The sequence below is a fragment of the Ammodytes marinus genome, assembly GCF_949987685.1.
Source record: "Ammodytes marinus genome assembly, chromosome: 23".
Classification (NCBI taxonomy): Eukaryota; Metazoa; Chordata; class Actinopteri; order Uranoscopiformes; family Ammodytidae; genus Ammodytes; species Ammodytes marinus.
The window spans coordinates 6,084,534-6,101,016 of record NC_137227.1 but is presented as its reverse complement, the minus strand read 5'-3'; the positions used below and the strand labels follow the sequence as shown (position 1 = coordinate 6,101,016).

Below are 16,483 nucleotides of genomic sequence, written 5' to 3'. Positions count from 1 at the left end.
TTAAAAAAAATATTTGACATTTATTGGATATCTGTGATGCAGCAATTCAAACTCTTTCATGTAATAAGGAGCTATGAAAACTCTTTTTGGCCTGCTTGTATACATCTGTTTGAATATGGTGTCCGTCACGTTATGAATAAGCATGTAGACATTTCTAACTGGATTAAAAATCTATTCAGTTAAATTAATTCAATCTGCAGTTTGCAAGGGACCCCCATGTGGGAGCTATGGGTCTTGATGGGTTTGCCTTGTGCTCTTGTCCCAGCTTTCAGTTTCTTAGTAAATGACAGGGACCTGCCAAGATTAGCCTACCAGACATCCAAAGTGCAACTTTTGATTCCTCAAGTGGCTCTTAACCCCCTTAGTAACTACCGCCAATATTTTGACTTTTGAACTAAGTAGTTCTTCTACGGGAAAACTTGGGGTCCATTGAAGACAAGTTAATAAGGGAATTTTGGCAAGTTGTACAGTGTGTTTGCCAGTGACTATGGAGGCGGGGCAGTTAATGTCCAAGACTATTCACCGAAAATAAACCTGCATGAGGGAAGAGAGAGAGAAGGAGAGAGAAAGGGAGGGAGGGAGGAGGAAGAAGAAGAAGAAGGGAAAGAGCCTTTCAGCGGGGACAGAAGGGAAAGAGTCTCCGTTTCAATGGAATAAAAACTGCGCAATTTCTTTAAGGACTGCCTGCTCTGATCGCGGTGGACCATTCCTCTCTAAAATAAATGGATATCAGTGTTGTGGATGATTAGAGAATGCGTGCCCATTGCAACCCCCGCTGCCTTGGAAGCTACGGGAGCTGGCGATTTTTTCACCAGATGCTTTTCAGAGGAGGAAACGAGCTGTGCAATCATTTCGAACGGCAATATGACTGTGCAGAGATGCAAGATCAGTGATGACTCGGTCCGTCATGCCTTGCCCATGGGCGAACACATCCACATTTTCTCAGCCTGGGCTGTGCTCTATCTGCGATATACAGTGCACCCCGTGTCGACGGTTGCACCTAAACGCGTTATGGATGTTGAATGGGGTTTCATGTTTTTTTGGGAAAGGGCTTTTAGGGGGCTGCGTCATCCGTGGCTGCGAGAGAAGATGGACTGCTTTGCAGATTTTTCACTATTACACTGTTTTAACAGCGACTTGTCGACTCGGCACCTCCCCAGCACATTTTGGATTAAGGTAAGCATAACGCAAGGTGTGATTCTTATCCAGGCATACACGCTGACTGACATGTGAGGCTGTGCATCCTGTTACCTAATTGTAAAAGGGGGAACCAATGAGGCTCCATTGAAAACAACCTGAACTACAGTATCCTCATCCTGTAATACATCTTAAGGGACACGCTCAACATTACAGCAAAAAGACAAGCCATTACAAGGACATTTGCACCACTGTAGGAGGCAATTGTAAGTGCAGTAAACTCAAAATGTAGCAGAGCACAATACCACGCATAGATATTAGAAATAGAGGGTTATATCATAGGGGGATTTTGTTACGGGGCGGATTTGGTCGCATTTTGAAGGCCTAATTGTTGAAACTCTTAACTTTGCATGAATAGGGCCGACAAGTTTCAATACTGCAGCAGTCTCATGTTTGTGTTGCCGACAGCTGTTTCCTTGGTTCGCCACAAATTCATAATGAAACCGATGGTGGTGATGATGTCATGTGTTTTTACGGTAAGGAAGGAATAGTTTCCAGGAAGGAAGGTCTGGAGATGGTGATGTCGCAATCGGTTTGATCTCGGTCATACGTATAGAAATGCACGAAAATGCAATGTCTCGTGTCCGTGGGTGTGATACAACACGCGTGGCTGTGATCGTTTGCTGGTTTGGGGTTTAATCGCGGCTTACTGGATGTATAACGCGGGCTCGCCGCTGTTGAGAGAATCTGTGTCGCATTTTTCTTTCTGAAATGTCATGTGGTGAAGTTGTGGCGGGTTCTCTACTATTTCCAGGAAGAGCGTTTGAATTTTTCACCCCCTGGATTTTTTTTATTTTCTGTCTCCACCCCTCTCCTCGCTTTTCCTGTAGCACGTCGTTCATTTAGCCACTGGATGGCGACCTAGGACAGGGAATTGGTGTTAGAGTATGTCTATGTCCCACAATTCAGTGTCCCTGGGTTATCTACTTTGGCCTACCTACCATTACCTACTCACAGCTGCAAAAAATTAAAACTAATTATGGTGAGCGGCAGGATAGCCTGGAAAGACTAAATGAAACCAAAATTAATAGATATTTTGGACAATTATGTCGCTTTATTTTCGTTATTAATTTTACAAAGTTTAAATCTTTTCTAAGCCGAAAAAGTAGGCTATTTCGTCTAGACAGGACAAGTGTCTGTTTTTATTTTTCGGACTAATTGTAAAAACTCTAAAGATGGTGGCAAAGCTAACCATTTAGCCTAGGCCTACTGTACATCAATGGCTCTGCCCAGGTAAATATGTAACTCTACTTTGAATATAGACCTACAGAAACCCTCAGTTGGCTATGCTTTAAGGAGTTGAATACACATTTAGAACTATAGTGTCAATATTTGAAAATGGTAGTTCTATTTCAAGGCGTAGCTAATTTATCATCCATCCATTTATCGTCTATTGGGATCCCACACGTAAATACCTACAGTAAAGACAAAAACAAAATGGTGGTCTGTGTTGCAGGTTAAATACAAGTTCTGTTGGACTTGTTACTTGTAATTATTAAGTGGCTTTATTTAAATGTAACAGTAATGCAATAATATAACTGCATAGTTGCAACAGTGGCCCTCACAGCCTCCTCTACTGTGGCGTCAGGAAATGCCACATCACTGTTTGTCCACATGACAATAGAGCCCTTACTGTCACACACACACACACACACACACACACACACACACACACACACGCACACGCACGCACACACACACACACACACACACACACACACACACACCTGTTTACAGGACAATACATTCAGATTCAGACAACTTTATGTATCCCAAAGGGGCATTTCATTTGTAGCCTTTTCCAGCCATACATCCCGTGTGTGTGTGTGTGTGTGTGTGTGTGTGTGTGTGTGTGTGTGTGTGTGTGTGTGTGTGTGTGCGTGTGCGTGCGTGCGCGCGCGCGCGTGCAAAGCTATATGGCTAAAGTGTGGGTTCTCCCCTAGATGGCGACACATTCGCAGTCCAACTGTGGTTTTTGTATGTCCTTTGTGAACAGCTGCACAATTTCACACGCTTCAGTGGTGGAAGGGCAGACTGTGGTGGTCACTGAATACTTGTTGTTAATTTGTATGTAATTGAACAGTAGATCAATCCATTAAATTCTGTGCAGCTATGGTCCAAGTTTTATTTCCTAAATGCCCATGTAGAAGTAGATGACAGACATAATTGCTGTGTGTTTTCAGATTGCTGCTACTTTTTCTCTTTTGTTTAATCCCTCTTTTAAAAATGTATTCTCTTCATCATTCACAGAGAAGGAGTGAGGAGCATGGCCAAGCATTGTTGTGCTATGTTTGAAGAACCACCAGCGCCAGACTGATGCCATAAGTCAAATGTCGGACTGTGGGTCTGACCTACTGGGGACAAGAATGGGCACAGCCTGCCACATGGACTGCACAGTCTGGGAGCAGAAAAACGCTGATGCAATTCCTTTGTGATGGTGAGATGAACATCGCCATCTAATATTTTAGTGTATGAAACCCCCTAATGTAATATTTGTTTTATAAGACATTAAACAAAGAAAATATATACTATAACATTTGAAATCACAGAGCCAACATTACAGTTACACTAACATTTAAACAGTTAACTTTCAGCCGATAAGTGTTAATTTACTTACTACAACATTCTCATTGAACTGATCCGTTGTTTACAAACAGTTTTTTTCTGCAGGGGAGCCATCTGCATTTTTCTGCTAGCACCCACCTGCCCAGGTAAGACCTTTGACCTTTTGCCCAGAATTTGACCTGCCTGCAGGGACACATGGGATGGGGCTTACGGTTTAGGCAGTTCACGATTTCTGTCATTCCTGATATGTTTGTCTGAGCTCTTTTCAGAACAATGGAATGTTTTGACAACCTCAGATGTATTGAAATATCCAGAAAAAAAGGGTTTGTTTTATGTACAATATCTGATATTATGAAGGACAACACAGTTTAGAAGCTTTCGCTTTTGTTTCAGCAAAGAAAAACGTTCTTGGGGGATTCTGATTCCTTTTCTCCTGAAAGGATGAATATCCACTTAAAGCATTTGAAAGGAAATGTCAGTGAATTTGCACTGTAGTTTACTATTACCTTTCCTTATTCTATTGATAATTCGGGCTGGTACTTTTTGAAGCCTTAGGTGTGTTTGGGTTATACTGCAGGCTGTGACAGACGGAACTGTTTTGGGGTCTGAAATATTTGGTTGTTAAATTAAATTCATGACTTATTTACTGTAGTTAGTTATAATACATTTAGTTTTAAATGTATATAATGAGCCTAAGTCTTTTGTGCTTATGAGCCTTTTCCTCTCATAGAGGCGTTGCCATATTCACAGCAGCTACTAAATTAATTGGGACTGGGGCCAGAGACAAGCACATGCACACACTTCATTTGAGCGTTACACATTCAACACCCATACTTAGGTGTATACACACCTAAGCTAACACCAGCTCTGTTTCATACACACACACACTCACACTCACACTCACTCTCTCTCTCTCTCTCTCTCTCTCTCTCTCTCTCTCTCTCTCTCTCTCTCTCTCTCTCTCACCCCCCAGTGTCTCCCAGGACCCTGCCGAAGCTCACACACCTGGGGTTTTCCATCACTTAGCCTGCTCAGCTTTATTACATACGTTTACAGCTGGTCATGAATCAGGTCCATTATACACCTAAATGGACATGCCCATATGCACACAACCCTGCTTAATACCAAGTAGACACTCTCCATTATGCTTGTAGATGGATAGACGTGCACGTACATATGAAGCACAGCCTGGCTGCAAGCTTTCCTGCAAGAAAAACAAAAGATGGGCTGTAATAAAATATTTCTCATTAATTACTGTCACATTACATTCTTCATTTCTGCTATACATTTCTACAACATTTTGTCCAATACTCTTTGTAGTTTGAAAATGCATTTCAAGTACAAGCATAATAAATCAAGGAGCCCTACTTTGCATATGACATTTAGAACATATTTATATTCCACCCCTTGATAAGTAAATGACAATTGTGGATGAAACTCAAGATTTTTCCACACCATTGATCCCTATGTCTTGCAAAAACTGTTTGTGATCATTGTTTTGTGGAAGTCATTCCTTATCTGTTATACTAACTGATGCACTTTTTGAATAAGTGAATATGTTTGTGAGTGTGTTACTGTACATTGTTTAGTAAAACTGTAACTTAGTTCCAGCATCAGTGAGCATAACAGCCCTGTCAATCAGCTTGTATCTTTCTCTGAAACACACACGTGTGCTCTCATTCCCTGTAGACATGGTACGTAATGTCACCTGCCTCCCTTTTGGGTTGGAGCGTTATCGTGTATCTCTCAGCTACAGAGATAAACCCTAGCTGTTTGCTGCGAGGCGGGTGCTGCTGTATCCTGGCTGTGCTTCTCATGAACCTTACATGTTACAGGTTTGAGTACAATTCACAACCTCTTTGTGTGGCATTCCCTCTAGTATTGTTAGGATTCCAGGAGGGGACTTTAATACTAGCTGTAAATCTAGACCCATGATGATGAAATCATACTTGACTTTTAGAGCTTGGCAGCACCCTTTACACCAGGGTTTTGATGTTGGCTGGTTGTAAGTGAAATAATTCCATATGCTGCACCTGGGACCAGTTTTGTCAGATGGTTTATTAGACAGGGGTTGTAGTTTAAGACTTGGTAGATGAGTGGCATATGTTCAGCTGCTCAATTTTGCTTTGCTGAGCATTAGGTGTCCATAGACTACAGTAAGAAAACTGTCCTGCAGATGTTGATAGAGGGAGTAACCCATAACTTTCATTTTTTTAAAGGGAACAGCATAGAAAGACTTGATTTAAAAAACATATATTGATGGTTTTCAAAACATAGATTGAATTTAATGGTGAACAGTCCAGTAAATGAAGATTTGAAATATGAGTCCCACTTTACTGGCTCCAGAAATGCCATTAGCTTAAGCAACATTCAATCATATGCTGTGCTGTTTGCATTGCGCCCTCTTTCATACAAGCAGGTGAAAGTTTGTGATTGTTCACTGTAGGGTGTAGGACAGGACTTAGGATTTGGCATCTGTTTTTCCCATCTGTTTTGGCTGCATCCTCCTCCTCCCTCTTCTCTTTCTTTAAAATGCTCCATTTCATGTGCCATCCACATGTGTCACACTCCCTGTGGAGGCTGCACCGAAAAGGATTCATGCTTTCACAACATTCAGTGGTGTTTTAACAGATAATAGAACATTATTTATTGAATGCAGGACTGCTAGCATTATTGGAAAGTATGGAATTCAAATGTTGTCATTTTTGTATGTAACAATGGAAAAAAGTAAAGAGTATGTTTCCAGACTATTGCCCCTACAAGCTAGCTAACGCTATATTCTGGTTTGATGATATGCAACTAAACAAGCTGACTGGAGGATGGTGTCTGGTTACCATGGAGACGACTGAACCTCTTCACATAAGCATACATTGAAAAGGTCACGTGACTCATTCATTTCTGTCGAGCGACACTTATCAAAAGTGTGGAGCTACAGGGGGCTCTTGTGGTGTAGTGGTTGGAGCGTCCCCCCTTAGAGGCTCAGTCCTCGCCTCAGCGGACCCGGGTTCGAATCCGGCCCGGGTCGTTCTCTGCATGTCACCCCCCTTACTACCCCATTTCATCATTTTCTTCATTCTATCAAATCGAGCTTGAAAATGATTGAAAAACAAGGGTTGAGCTACTAATTAACCTTTTAGTTTTTTGCTTGCCTTTTGAGTTTGGGCAGAGAAATTGTTACAGGTCAATGCAAGTTTTCTGAGGGCTGGCTTCAGAACGAAAAATTTAAAGGTTGGTTCCCTTAGGATTTGAAATGGGAAAATCACTTCCAACATAGTATGAAGGGGCAAAATCAGTGTTGTCTTGTCAAAACATCCTCGTCTGCATCTAGCAGTAGGCTCACCGTTTCTGGCCCAACTGACATAAGTGTTAACTGTTGGATTTTGCATGCATTTATTCACATAATAAGCATCTAACTTTTTGTATTGTGATGTCAAATGTGGACTGAAACATCTACAGAGAAGTCTGGAAAAGGATGGAATACTGAATGAAAAATGGGATGGAATTCTAACTGTCAAGTGTTGCAGCAGTCATAGATAGGGCTGTGCATATTTCAGTGATAGTACCAATACTTTCCATCTTGTCTTCATCACTAAGTGTCTTTATCTGCTTCTGTTACCTCATTTTGAATAAAACTATATGTCTACATACGTGTGAAACCACTTCAAACCCTTAAAGTGAAGGGCATAGGATAAACAATGTGGTCCAAATAAGAACAGATGTCAAAGGAGGATGTAGAGAATGATTCAGGAAGAGAGTTGGTGTGAGCTGACTCAGGATGCCCGGTGGGTGAGGAGGAGGACAGGAAAGCGAGGGAGGGGGAGAGATGCCTCTTCACGTCCTTCTTCTCTGTCATCATCAGTGATGTCATCGAGGGAAGGAATGGTGGAGGAAGGCAAGGAGGAGAGGTGGAGCTGATATTACCACACTCTCCCTCTTAAAACTTTAAACTGTCACATGTTTGCCACAAAAAGGAATTTAATGCATTTAAACAACAACGGTTGTGAAACAAAATGTCAATATGTTCTTAGTCCATCTGAAGAAAGAAAATAATTTCCAATATAAGATTAAAGAAGGGGTGTTCAGAAAGACAGCTCCTCTACACTTCTGGTTTCCTGCATAACGCGCCCCACACACATCCTACCTCTACTGCGCGTCTACCTCGCGTCTGCGTCTGACTTTTGGTCACAGACTGTGAAATCAACGTAGAGCGAGCACACATCCAACCTCAGACGCACTGCTGAGGCGCGTCGGAGGCACGTCTGCAGCGCCGCTCCCCTTCACCTCAGGAGGCTCGCCTATTTTTTTCTGAGAGCAGCGCGTCTCTCTCGCGTCTCTGTGCTTTAACTGATAGAGAAATACTCTGCTGACAGTCATACCAGCAGCATTCACTCTAGTTACACGTTTACCCGGTGTGTTTATTTCAAAATAAAACATCCCTCAGTCGTATACGCAAATAATCCCTTTATTTCACGATGTAATTGTGCAATCAAAATCCGAGGGATTCAAAACCTAATTTTCAATTAGTTCTGGCATTTCATTTTTGGATAAATGACACATATAGAGATCCAATATAGTGAAGAAATAAAAAAGATCATGATGAGCGCAACAGTTTTCCGTTGCTCTATCTGTGTCTACGGCCTTCTTCTTCCCCGACCACACCCCCCTCTCTCTCTCCCGTATAAATCAGTAAAGTGATTTTTGAAATACTCTGCTGAGAGTCATATTGACTTCATACTGGCAGCTTTCGCTGTAGTTTCACCATTTCCTGGTGTGTCCCCTTCAAAATAAAACTTCCAACAAGCAGCAGCAGCTGCTGAGACGTTGCATGTGTGTCCGAGAAAAGTCCGAGAGAGGCAGCAGTAAGGTAAGGCGACGCGCTCCAGAGGTAGACGCAGGATGTGTGTGGGGCGCGTTAGGGCATTGGGTTTGTGTGTGTGCGTGACTGCTCTCATGTAAGCTCTCTTAGGTGTGTGTGTGTGTGTGTGTCTTTGCAAAGAGGAAAATGCCCAACATGCTTCCTGTCCTCTGCTGTTTGTTGTTTGGCCTGTGTTACCCAGTTGTCACAGACCTGTTGGTATGCTGTGTGTGTGTGGGCACATCCATGAGTGTGTTTGCGTAGCTGTGTGTTTTAATAGTGCAGCTATGTATATACTATATTACTAAGAAGGGTCAACAGTCCCCCATCTGACACCTTTGAGCAGTGTGTGGCTGAACGGGTGCCTGTGAGCCTGGCTGGCTCTACCTCTATACCTTTATTTGTATTTTCTTTTTGAAAGTGAAAGAGCAAGAAAACTAAACCTGCATAGTGCTAGCTCCCCTGTAATGACTATGATGTAATATTCTGAGGACATGAGAAAACGGTTGTGGTTGGCTAACTTGTATTCTAAAATACATTGCAGAGAAAAAAATAGACTGACTAGTGACTACTGAGTCATTATTTTCTCAAGCATGTACAGAGGGCGTATGCATGTCAGTGGCCATATGGAAGCTGGCTGTAGTCTGTAAGAGTGTTTTAAATGCATTTTATTTTAACAAAATAATAAAAGCCGTCTGTCTTGTAGGCCCTAGTTCTTTGGTTTGTTGTGTGAGAGACCTTAAATCCTAAAATATAACTTTATCAGACGTGTTGTCTAATAGACAAGAGAGTCAGATATTTGCCTTGTGTTAGTAGCATTTGACTTTAGGCAGGTTTTCCTACACTGTCAGCATATTGCCATCATTAGCTCACATGTTGTGCTATGGGAAGAAAATATAGATGCTGTTGTTGCTGCTTTGAGTATGAAACTGAGCTGTGGCAAAGATGGGTCAAGCCTTGAACTCTGTCTACCTAAAAAGAAAAGTGATAGGGCTAAAACGCTTACACAGGCTTTGGTAGACGGTGGATGTGCATTTCCCAAAACAAATCCCTCTCTTATACAAATCCTCTGCCATCCCCCCTTCAAAAAAGGCTGCAGCTATAAGCTGACTAGTGTTGTGCTCTCTCACCCTCGTCCCTCCCTGTCTTTCTACCTCAGCTCCTGTTCTGCCTTTCTGACTCGGGTTTCCCCAACCCCCAGCCTCCTACACCCCGTGGCCCCCCTTTGACCCCCTGTTACCCCCATCCACCCCCTTACTCTCCCTCCCTCTCCCCAGGGCAAGCCCACGGCTCCCAGCCTTTTGTGCCTGCCTTCCCCCTCCCTCCACCTCTGCCTACCCATGCCTTTGTGTGTGAGAGGCCAGCAAAGGGAGAGAGGAGAAGGAGGCTGCATAAGAGGAGGAGAGAATGAGAGACAGGAGTTATACGAGAGAGATCTTATAGATCAGATATGAAACTACAGCTTGAATCCACAGTCAGAATGTTTACCTTTTCTTAATGTCTCCAGTAATTTGAATAAGGCCTTACGATCCCCGACAGTATACTTTCAATCAGCCATTTTCCTTTTAAGAGACAGTACTTACAGGAAAGAAATAGGGACATACAATTAGTTTTCAATTAATTAAATTTTCAGTTATTTTTTCTGATGATACAAAACCAGAGAGAACTGAAAATGCCACAATGTTGGTATGTATTCCTCATACAATCTAACATTGTTTGAAGTCACAGTCCTTAAGATGTAAAAGTTGCAAGGCAATTGTGATATTTCAACCTTTGACAGTACGTAAAGTTTTATTTTATATTATTTTCATCAGTGTTTCATGGCAGCTCATTATAGGTACACACGGGTGACACACATATTCAGAAAAACCTGAATATGTGAGCCGAGAAACATAACAAATGCACATGCTTCCACATAGGTGCACTGCATGGTACAACTAAGCAATCGACATCCCATCTTGCTCTGTTGCGTTTAGAAAAATGCTAAGCATGCCCAGTTACATAGGAAGTCAGCAAGAACAGTCTATTGACAATTACATAGAGAGGGATATTAAAATGATAATAGGTATGGAGTGCACAAACCTCATCACAAAGCTTAAATGCACATTTAAAGAGTTTAGTGGTACAAGCTATGGGAGACTTGGGACTGATGTGTCAGAAAGTACACTCCACCACCACCATCATCCAAACACCAAATCAGTTTTGGAAGAATGGGGTTGATCCCTACACTAGAATCAATGCCCCGGCGTATTGAAACTGTTGTGGCGGAAAGTGGTGGCTCAACCCCTTACTAAGACTCTACATGTTGGTTTTTACTTGAATTTGTCACCTCACCTGTCAGTAGCCTGGAACCCCAGACCTGCCGCTGGATCATTTAAATATGCTCAGCCTACAGGTCTGGACACGAACCATTAGAGCTTGTTAACTATGTTGGAAACATGTTGAGCTACCAATCAAATCGTACTATCCGATATAGGCAGGCCAGAGCTATTTATAGGGCTTTGGGGCGGGCGTAACCGGATGAGGACAGTACTCCGCATGCGCTGTCGAAGTCGAGATAGTAAACAACAAAGATGGCTGCGGATACGTTGTTTGAGTTTGAAACGGCTTTCGCCTCGACACTTAACGATTTTGAATACGGCACTCAAATCTTTCATTAGCAAGAAAGATGAATTTTCTGTTTCTGACCACAACAAAAGTTAATTTACCAGTTAACCCCGCTGTTCGCTTAATGAACGGGGCTTAATACGTCACCTTGTTCATTGCTCTGATTGGTCGTAGTGCTATCCAATTGCGTGCAGTGGTATATTTGAAATGCATGCATTGGTGCTGCCCCTTGAGTTTTGGAGGTTTGAAATGTGTCTTTCCGCATATCCCCTTTCAAGTTACCAAAACTTTGGAGGGGGTCAGAGCGCAGGGTACAGCGCCCCCGGAGCAGTTTGGTGTTAAGTGGAAACACCACTTGCTCAAGGAAACAATGGTAGATATGGTGGGCACCATAGAAGTAATACCAGCACATGCACACTCATGCAACATTTTTAACATTTAGGATGTTAGTGATGGTCAAAGAACACTACACACTTTAGATTCTTAACTTGTTTTTACAAAGCATACATACAGAAGCAAGTGTGAGTCAGACACATTTTTAGAATTAGAAGATGGTATGTGCATATCACTGATATGTCCTGTTTAAACGCATGCATTCACGTGGCATCATACAAACACATACTGTAGCACGTGCATAAACATGCACAACAAGGTTATTACCCTGCCCTGTGGAAAGGAATGACGTACTATACACACACAGCTGGGTGGCCTTAATGAACCCATGGAAAAACTGGAGTGAAAGGAATATATATCAAATATATTTATGTGTGTTATATGTCCAGGGGGGATTAGAAGGAGCAGTAGAGAAACAGATACAGTATACTAGGGACACAGACTAGTGTGTCCCTATAGTAGTATAGTACAGTACACTCTCACACTACTTTCTCTGAACACATTAATTAGTTTTTGTGTTTATTCATGAACAGTTACAGGTGAATTAAGCGGTTTATTTATGTTAATATAAGTGTAAAATCACTCTTTATTCATACAGTGATCACTTACATAATGTGCACGTTTCATAAAGCCGATCTCTCAGTCAGCTGCTCTGCATGTAATCGGCTAATAAACTTTTCGGGGATCCCAAAATTAATATCTAATCACAAGAGAGAACGCCACAAACCGAAACCCGTCTCACTCATGGTCTCACTGCCGGTGCACGCCAGAGCGACACATGGGTGAATGTTTATGCGCCTACAATGGCAGAGCAGGAAGAAATCCTTCCCAATGTCTGTTTTGATGGTTATTATAATGTTTTATCACACTTATGGATCTGAGATGATGCTAGATAACTCGCTGCTTGAAGACCGCAGTGCATTAATGTGGTGACGTAGGGACGAGCGAGGGGACTGCTAACTGCAGTAACTGACAGGAAGTTAGCTAAAAGAACCATTCCGCTTACAGCACCTTTTAATATAGACATAATTGTAAAGTATTTATCACAAGTGTATCCAGTTGATTGTATGCATGACATATTATAGAACATTTGCATGTGTGTCCATATGTTTGTCTAACTTGAACAATACATACATCTAGCCAGTATGAATTCTGACATCCACTATTCTTTAAAAGAAAACTGATTATAGGGAATATGTCATGATAAGTATGGGCATTTCTCAAATACCACGAGTTTGTCTTGTAAAAATAATGTATTTTTTGGAATTAATAGAATCCAAATTGAAAGTGTATCTTATTTGTTAACATGACCCTTACGTTGTTAGAAAAACGACAATTGAAAAAAAAAAAGCATTATTCTGCTGGAGCAACAAATCGTTCATTTTGTGTTTGCGTTATAGAATTGTTTGAAAGGGCTGTAAAATACCCGAGATCACAAGTTTTTAGAAGAAACTGTTACAAATAAAAGGTTGCTGTGTTATCTAAAACCATGTGTCACCCATACAAACATCCAGGACCAATGAACACAGGTCATTGAGTTCAAACAGTGGAAATGGGCCATTATGTGGCTAAGAGGGCTGAAAGGTTTGTGTATCCTTAGTTGACTAATTAAAGAAGTTGGCCACACCTACTGACCTACATAAATGTCTTACAGAGCTGGCTGCGGATAAACAAGACACACTATACAGTATTAATATTGTGTGTGGGTTTAACAAAGCATAAGAGGGATCGTAGCTGATCTGTGATTGTACACTTGGACGTGTTAATCAGCTTGTTTCAGTACGTGCACATGCATTTTGCATTACTGCCAAAAGACCCACGGCACCACACATGCATTTTTAAAACCCTGAATACAGAACGTTAGGTCACACTGGGTGCATTTGCATGTGTACGTTCATGTTTATCCGTGACTGCATGTGTAAATCTGTTCTGGTCTGTATGTGTGAAATCCGCTTGCATGGAGTGCATGCCCAGTAGGAGAGTATATTCCTGGAAAAACCAGCTGCCACTCCTGTTATCATAGTTAACTCAATTAGAGGAGCTTCTGCCGTCGAGACCTCTGCTCTGAGATCTGCAACATGCGCGCACACACACACACACACACACACACACACACACACACACACACACACACACACATTGGAGGACCCCTATTCTAGATTTAATTGAATCAGCTGAAATAAAGTACATCGAATTTCCAACTAATACAACATTATAACCACTGCACTTAAAGCTTGTGCCCATACAGCGCCCATACATGAGTTGTGTGTGTGTGTGTGTGTGTGTGTGTGTGTGTGTGTGTGTTTGTGTCTCTCCCACCATGTAAGTCTTGAGCAATGTCTGCTGTGTCAGTGCTTAAATTCATTGCACTCAATGTACCCCCCAAAATGGCATCCTGATATGTACTTTTGCTAACCGTTAATAGAAAACAGTACTTTGCTTCTGTTGAACCAATTACCCCCAGCAAAACAGAAATAGGCAGTCAGGGAGCCCGCCTTTCACGCAAAGCGCTGACCTTTCCCAGTGATCATGCTAATCATTGATCACTTAGATAAACGCAAGCTACCATAAGAGCCCATTATGGTCCCTCCCAAAGCCTACCAATGGATAGCACTTATAATTAGGCCCTGGGGTAATTGGCAGACTAATTGCTGTTGGTGCGATACATACATTGCCTATCCTCAAATCCCAGAGGAAGTTCTGCTATTACTTTTAATAACCTGCTGTTAAGTTCGACAATTGACCCTGAATGCTGTTTTTGGAGCTGATCGGTTGTTTTGTCACTTACTGAATATCAACGTCCGGTCACTGTCACAATGGTCCAGATGGACAGCCCCTGCAGTCGCACACACACACACACACACACACACACTCTCAAACATAGAGGCATACACACTGTGGGGTGAACAGGCACATGCTAGCTTTTTAGGCAGCAGACCCATTCATCATGTGCCTGTCTGTAGAGAAGCTGCTAGTCATTGTCTCTCCTCCTGCTTATTCTCCAGGAGCTGCCTTGATGTCTCATATCTCTCTACCTCTCACTACTACTACTACTTCTCTCTTTGTCTTTCTTCCCCCCTCCATCTCTCCGCTCTTGTCTTTTATATCATTGATACTTTCCTTCCCTCTGTCATAACCTTTACTTATCTGGCTTCGCTGAGAGAACAAAGAGGACATAGCTAGTTACCTTGTCTGTATCTGTCTTCCTGTATGTGTGTGTTTGCTTTCATTTTGTTTTAATGTTTGAAATGCAATGTTAAGGACTCATCTTACTAAGTGAGTTTCTACAGTGGCACAGAAATGACTTAAACCGTTATTAGTGTTTTATGGATTAGAGGGAGGGTTTAGGAGCCAGAGCAGACACTTGAATTAAATCAGCTCATATAATGGCATCTCATTAGAATGAGGACGTGCAGTAGCAGTACATGAAGATTACAAATTATTTTACACAAACGTACTAAAACTACTAGTTGTAGTGTTTGAACAGATAGTGTTTTCAGCATGCAACTCCTAATCACTCACGCTGAAGTTGATGCTGTTGAAACAATTTTAATTTCCATCCATCTTATAGTCACACATTCATTTCCAGTGATCAAAGGCACTTGTTGTACCAGTACTTACTGTATGTCTCTCTTTGTAGGTGTGCCGTTTAGAAATTGATTAACAATAGTGATTGTGTGCAAAGTGAGACAAGGTTGTATTATTCATGAAACCTTTCAGCAACAAAGTGAGAACAAAGATATTTGGGTGCAAATTGATTTATTGACCGATGTATGTCCAACTCCGCTACGATAGGTGGCGATGTCCGGTTGACCTAACTTTCCAGCATGAGACTAATGTTTAGCATGCTGCTTGCTATCTAGTTAGCATGCCTCTAACGGTTCACCATGTTCAGTGGTGATATGGATAACTTTACAGCTCTGCACATTGCTTATACTGTTTGCGCTCACAGCTTTCTAATGATTCCTTTGTTGTTGTTGTCTGTTTGCATTGAATGCTATTGGACTTCCTGCTCGGGGTGGTAGACTGTGGGCATGTGCAGAGAGCGCCTAGTCCTGACACAGTCTGATTGGCCGTTTACATGCTGTGGAAGCTCTGCTCTCAACCGCATTATCTGGGTGTTAACTAGGGCTGGGTATTGTCAAGGACTTTGCGATACGATACGTATCGCGATACATTGGTCACGATACGATATATCACGATATATTGCGATATTCCATAAACAAGTTGCCTTGTCACACATAACAGCACAATATATTGATAATTGCACAGACAAATGAAGTCAAAACTATTTAATTCACAACTTCCTTTACTATTTTTCTTCCTTTTTTTTGGTTTTGGCAAATGATCAAACACTGCTGCAGCTGCCATAACATCAAAATAACAAATCCAATTCACTCTTGTACTAACTGTACAGGACACACTGAAAATGAAAACACATCAGTGTGCTTTTCTGACACAGTGAATCTTAAGTATTCTTATAAACAAAATTTATCTAACTTCAATAGTCAGTATCGTAGAGGCTCAGGCCTGACAGCAGACATGGGTTTGAATCTGACCCGTAATTCTTCTCTGCATTTCATTCCCTCTCTGCCCCATTTCATATATGTCTCTCTGCACTGTCAATAAAGCCTTGAAAAGCAAAAAAAAGCTAAAAAGTAAATTAAAAAATCATAAAAAAATTTATAAAATCGATTTTGTTATAAAAATCGATACTGATATCGCGAGACTAAGTATCGCAATATATCGCAACATCGATTTTTTTGGACACAGCCCTAGTTTTAACTCGGTTTTCAGAAATTCTATTGAGTACGATTTCCGTTGGACAATAACAAAATAAATTGGTCATGTAAATGCAATGATATA

The 16,483-nt window shown here is 41.6% G+C and overlaps 1 protein-coding gene across 1 annotated transcript in view; it reads left to right on the top strand.

Moving 5' to 3' along the window:
• Positions 1–3,871: 3,871 nt before the first annotated feature.
• kdm6ba (lysine (K)-specific demethylase 6B, a) overlaps positions 3,872–16,483 on the top strand; it is a 90,050-nt gene continuing 77,438 nt past the window's right edge. Inside the window, exon 1 of the mRNA XM_080051645.1 lies at positions 3,872–3,908. The gene's annotated coding sequence lies outside the window, so the exon portion shown is untranslated. The remainder of the gene's footprint in view (positions 3,909–16,483) is intronic.